A 6,940-nucleotide genomic window follows, 5' to 3' on the forward strand; every position below is an offset into this window, starting at 1 on the left:
AATGGACCTGTCAAATGTCAAATCTGATGTTTTTGTTTTGCTTTTTGCGCACCTTCTTTGCAGTTGTAACTTTGTATTCTGCACTCTTGTTCAATCACCCTATGATCTTTGTACAGTTTGATGTACCTGTACTGCACATAAAACAAAACTTTTCACTGTACCCAGGTATGTGTAACAATAAAGAATCAAATTAAATCAAATTGAATTGAATCAAGAATCCCTGTCACAAATCTACAGCCTATTCAGCTCAGTGTGTTGGCACCTATCCTCTGAATAGCATCCCACTCAGATACACAGATACACCTCTCCACCCTATTCCCGTAACCCTGTTTTTCCCATGGCCAATCCACAGAACCTGCACATACCTGGACACTATGGCTAATTTAGCATGGCCAATCCACTCAACCTGCTCATCTTTGGACGGTGGTGGAAAATGAGGCAGGTCCCATTTCAAAAATAAACAGAATAGTATTATGCCACAAAGTAGTCCACTGAGTGACCAGAGGAGAAAATCGGTGACACCCCCAGTCCCCCGAACACTGTGTTGCAGACAGTACATTACCTTGCTGCTGCCTGTGCCTTTAATAGAAGGATGTGTAGAGCAGCCGTTACTTTCTGTAACATTCACTATCTGCATGTATCAGCAGGGCTAACAACACATGTGGCTACTGCTGTTTAAAGACAACCTGCACTTCTTAGAGGGAAAATGCTGGGAGATTTTCAAAGTTAATATGTTTTATGATACTTTGCAAAATGACTGAGCATGGGACAGAACAAACTCCAATTTGTCACAGAGTGCGTCCAAGATCCATACAGCAAGCATCTTGACTAATTTGTCTTCGAGCCACATTCTTTTCCCTTTGGCACTCTGTGATCTCCCGACCACCCTGCAGTTCCATCTACTGGGGTAAAGGACATATCAATTTTCGACCTTAAAGGTTAGATTTTGGCCTAGAAGCAATGTAGACTGAAATAATGCAAAATTGCACACATGCAAATGTTGTGTTTTGCAACTGGATGATCACTGGGAGTATTCCCGTCTTTAACATCCAACTCCTAACTTACTGGAAGTGAGTTTGCTTTTGGTCACTTGGTGCGTGACACCATAGGTTAAGGAGAAATGAACTCGAGTTCATGAGGCCAGATTTCTAAACCCTATGCACAAAGCCGTTTGAACGATCCCAAGGCATGAGCAGCACAGGTTGCTGTGTACCAATGTTCTGAACACTCTCTCCATTTCCTGAAATACCAGAGTGAGGCTTGAACTTTGAACTTCTGACCTAAAAGTAGAGAGACATTGGAGACAGTACAGAAGATGTTTAATGAGAATGGTTCCAAGGTTGAGAACCTGTATTGTTGAGGAAAGTTTGGAGAAATTGGAAATGATTTTATTATAAAGGAGAAGGCTGAGAGGAGATTTGATAGAACTTATTTAAATCATGAGGAGTCTGGTCAGAGATAGGGAGAAATTGTTCATGTTCTTCAAAGGACTGAGAACCACAGGATACAGGTTAAAGTGCTCTACAATGGAAACAAATGCAAGGTGAGAAATAGTTTTCTCACATCGCAAGTGGTTTGTGTTTGCAATGCACTGTCTGGAAGTGTGATGGAGACAGCTTCACTTGAAGCATTCCAGAGTACATTGGATGATTATTTAAAAAGAAACAGTGAGCAGAGGTATGGGGAAAAGGCAAGAGATTGCACTAATTTGAATTGCTCAGTCACAATGGACTGAAAGAACTCCTTCAGCATCACGGCAGTTCTGCGGCTCTATGTTTATAGCATTAGAAAAATCAAATGCAATTTAAATTAAAGATCTTGGAATTTAGCAACTGTTTATCAACTTTTAGTCATCTATTCATGGGACTCTCAATATGTTGATAAAAGTGACCTCAAAATCATTTAAAAAGGCACTTTCCAATAATTCATTATGTAATATAAAACAGTATTGACCTGAACCTTTACTGGAAACTCAGTATTTTTGATGACTAAAGTTGTTGCAATCATTTTGGACAAATAATTTTATAATTGTTACACACCGATACTTTTACACATGAAAGAAAAAAATCAGTTAGAAAATAAAAATCTGAAAGGTTTGCTGGAAAAGCAATAAAAAAGCCAACACCTTACTAACCTTTGCTCTTCGTCAAATATATTTGGGCATGTCTTTTAAAATGTTCGGACTGTAGGTTTGTGATTTCTTTAGATTTTAGTTTTAATAAAGATGAATGCTGGGCTGCTTAACTTGGCAACTGATTAAACATTTAGATCCACTTGGAGTGGGAAGGCGAAGATCCACTTGTTATGGTCCACACAGGTAGTGGTGATATTTGCAGAAAGAGGAAAGAAGTTTTGCTGAGGGAATATGAGAAACTAGGGGCTCAATTAAAAGGTAATAATCTCTGGCCAAGAGCTAATTGGCGCAAGGGTGAACAAAATTTAAAAGGTAAACGTGTAGCTCGAAGAGTCATGTGGGAGAAACAGGTTTGAATTCATGAGATATTGACACCAATACTGAGGAAGGAGGGAGCTGTTTTGGTAGGAGGGGTCCACCTGAATCATTCCGGGGGCTAAATTCCTGGTGAATAACTAGGGCTGTGGATAGGGTTTTAAACTAAACAGTGAGGGTGGGATTAGGGGGATCAGTTGCATTGAAAAGTAGAAACTCAAGGTAAAGGAGAAATATAAAAAGAAAAGCTAGCCAGTCTTGTAAAAGGTGATTACAAGAGTTCTTTTTAGATATGTAAGAGGGAGGGGAGAGGTAAGAGTTGACAATGGAGAGTTGGTAAATGAAGCTGGAAATGGAGTAATGGGGAACTGAATAGGTACTTTGCAAGATTAATCTTGGTGGAGGATGCCATTTGCAGACCAGAACTTCAAGAGAATCAGGCAGCAGAGGTGAATGTACTGGCCATTACTAAGGAGAAGATGCTGAGAAACTGAAAGATGTGAATGTGGATAAATATCACCCAGACAGCACCCTAGTGTTCTGAAGGAGATACCGAAGGAGATTTTGGAGGCGTTGGTGCTAATATTTCAGGAATCACTGGAGTCAGGTAGGGTTCCAGAGAACATGGTTACTGTAACACCGCTGTTTAAGAAAGCAAGGAGGTAGAAGACAGGAAACTATAGGTCAATTGGTCAAGCTATTCAGATTTTGGAGTTTGTTATTAAGGATTTGGTTGAGGTGTACTTGGAAGTGTATGGTAAAATAGGGCTGAGTCAGCAACAACTTTATCAAGGGGAGGTCATGCCTGAAAAATCTGCTCGAATACTTTGAGGAGTAGATCTTTGACAAGGTACCTCACAGGATGCTGCTAAATAAGATAAGAGCCCATGGTGTTAGAGGCAAGATACTGGCATGGGTAGGGGATTGACTGACTGGCAGAAGGCAGACAGGGAGGATAAAGGGGTCTTTTTCAGGATGGCAGCCAGTGACTGGTGGGGTTCCATAGGGATTAATGTTGAGAACACAATTATTCACATTATACATTAATGATTTCGACGAAGGAACTGAGAGCATTGTTGCTATGTTTGCAGATGACACGAAGAGGTGGAGGGTCAGATAGTATTGAGAAGGCTAGAAGGCTGCAGAAGGGTTTGGACTTGCCAAGAGAGTGGGCAAAGAAGTAGCAGATGGAATACAATGTGGGAAAGTGTGAGGGAATGCTCTTCAGTAGGAAGGGTAGAGGCAAAGACTGTTTTCTGAATGAGGAAAGGCTTTGGAAATCTGAAGCACAAATCAACTTAGCAGTGTGAAAGAACATTTTCAGCTCCTGTGTGACCACACTCGTAATTTCTCTCCCTTTGTTCCTGAACAGTGTTCTCTTCCAATATTATTTACCCTCCTGTGATTACCCTCCTCCATTACAGTGACTACTCCCTTCTCCAAATTGATCCTTTCCTAAGATCTACCCATGGATCACTGCCATTCAAATTAGATTCACCTGGGAACTGCCAGAGAATGCCCACCAGAACATGCAGTTCGCCCGTCTCATGTGAATAATCCCCAGGCACCAAAACCGGGTGAGGGCTGCTGTCCCTTTTCTGGAACAGGAGACATTCTCTCTGATCACCTGGAAGTTCTGAGACTATTCTTTTGCAGAGGATTCGTTCGATGCATACTTCTGTTTGTAAAGAATGGATAGTGAACTGGTTGAGGTTTATCACATGGTGGGTAAAGTTAATTTAATAGACATTCCTTTCTAGCTATTTGTATCTTTTGAAGGTATAATGTGGAAGAATAAAATGCCATTTAAATTAACAAAGACGTTGAGGTTTGGCTTGATTTTAAATCAAATTGACATATTCACATGAGATTATCGATATTTAGATTTCGAAACACTGACTTCCTGGCATATTTTAAAAACATGGTATTTGTCAAACAACAGATTATGCAATATTGCCACAAGGTAACTGAAGGGAAGTAAGTTGCCTTTTACAGGAATATGAGTATGTTGGATTGTAAAAGCTAATACAGACTTCCTGGAAAAACAATTCCATAAGTGGGCTTTTATATCAGACTGTTATAACTCAATACTTTTCCATACGAAATTGAAACATTGCAACTGGGATTTCATCAAGATGGCTATGACCATGTCCATTGGCCAAAGAGTTGGGGATAAAACCACTTTGATGTCACATTGGTCGCTTTAATTTCTCTGCGACCCCCACCCATTTGAACCTATCTCTCTCTGCATTGACGGCTCTCCCAACTCTCAGATCCAGCCCTGACTTTGTTATTAAGCCTGCCGACAAGGGTGGCGCATTCATTCATTTATTCATTCATTCATGCATTCCACACCCAGACACACACACACAACACACACACACAACACACTCACACACACAGACACAGACACACACACACACACATACACAAACACACACACACACACACACACAACACACTCACACACACACACACACACACAACACACTCACACACACACACACACATTCCACTTCTTATCTCCCCCAGAATATGATGCCACTATTAAACATCAGGCTATTATGTTCACAACAGTCACTAATCTCATTTCATCTGGTGATCTCAACCCACAGCCACCAAACACATAGTCCCCAACTCTGTACAATCCACTTCTACCTCCTTCCCAAAATCCACAAACAGGACTGCCTGGGAAAATCCATTTCTTTTTCGCCCTGCTTCTGCCCCACAGAACTCATATCTTTCTACCTCAACTCGATGTTCTTTCTCTCCTTGTCCAGTCCCTTCCTACTTAGATTTGCAATTCTTCAGAGTTGTTAAAGGATTTCCAGTTTCAGAATTTCCAATGTATTGTCATTCTTCCTGAAATGTGGTACCCAGAACTGTACACAATTCTCCAGCTGAGGTCCAACCTGTACCTTATATAAGATCAGTATAAACCCCCTGATCTTGTACAGAACCAAAGATTAGATATCTTGGAGGAAACAACTTTAAGATATAGAATTGTCTGCGATCTTCAGAAGAAATATTTTGACAGTTCCACTTCTCAGAATGTATTGATAACGGACCTGTAATCTTGTGGTCACTTGATTTGGTGTTTCGGTCCATACTCCTTGATCAGAAGGTCAAGGTTCATGTCCCACTCTGGTCTTTCAGAAAATGGAGAGAGTGTTCAGAACATTAGTACACAGTAACCTGCACTGCTCAATCCTTGGCTTATTCACATGTCTTTGTGTATAAGGTTTAAAAGTCTGGCCTCGTAATCTTGAGTTCATTTCTCCTTAACCTTTGATGTTACAAAGACAAGTGACCAAAAGCAAAAGCACTTCCATGGTAGAAGAAGGATGTTAAAGACAGGATTCTCTCAGTGGCCATCTGGTTCCAAAATGTAACAGCCATATATGTACAATTTACAAGTTCATGTTACTTTAGTCTGCATAATTTCTGAGTGCTGTTAACGGTGAGCTCCATTGCAAAAAGGTATGGCTTTAATTATGCACTCACTTAAATTCCCTTGATATCTGATTTTCCAGCACCTTTGAACAATATTCCAGCTCATAATGCCCCACTGCTTCATGATTTTGTTGTGTTTGCAGCCATGAATTATATTTTCCATCTTTTCTCGCTATCTGCAGAATGTTACAGCCAGGATCTCCAATCAAAGTGGATAAGGGGCTGAAGGAATCTGCAAAGACCAAGTGCTGTAGTTGATGTTGCCATACGTACCTCATTTTGCACAGCCACATACCCACTTTTTGATTTAGTTCTCGACAACCCATCTGGGAAAATGCAGACAATCCATCTGGGCATGCAGCACCTGCAGATAGCGCCACAAACACTCCATGTACACAGGTACCATAATGCTACACCCTGGCAGGAGACATGACCAGTATCACTGGTGTCACAGACAGTATTACTGTTACCATGGCCAGTTTTACTGGTGTCATTGCCAGTATTACTGATCTCAAATACCAGAATATACAGCCCTTCCACAGGTGCCAGTCCCATTGGTTTTTCCCTCTGATGTTCTCCTTCACCTCATCTCTCCCATCAAGCTGTCCAGTTTATTATATGAGAACCTTGCAGTTTGTTCTCTCCCATGCTTGGTCATTTTGCAAAGTATCATAGAACAGATTAACTTTGAAAAATCTCCCAGTACTTTTCCCAACCACAGTGTACCTTCCCTCTAAGAAGTGCAGGTTGTCTTTAAATAGCAGTTGCCATGTGCACTGTCAGCCCTGCTGATACATGCAGACAGTGAATGTCACAGAAAGTAATGGCTGCTGTACACATCCATCTATTAAAGGCACAGGCAACAGCAAGGTAATGTACTGTCTGCAACACAGTGTTCGGAGGACTGGGGGTATCACCGATTTTCTCCTCCAATCACTCAGTGGACTGCTTTGTGGCATTAACACTATTCTGTTTATTTCTGAAAATATCTTGGCAAAATGTGACCTGCCCCATTTTCCAACAGTTTCCTCCCACAGT

Source organism: Rhincodon typus, chromosome 4 (genome assembly GCF_021869965.1).
Source record: "Rhincodon typus isolate 14 chromosome 4, sRhiTyp1.1, whole genome shotgun sequence".
Lineage (NCBI taxonomy): Eukaryota > Metazoa > Chordata > Chondrichthyes > Orectolobiformes > Rhincodontidae > Rhincodon > Rhincodon typus.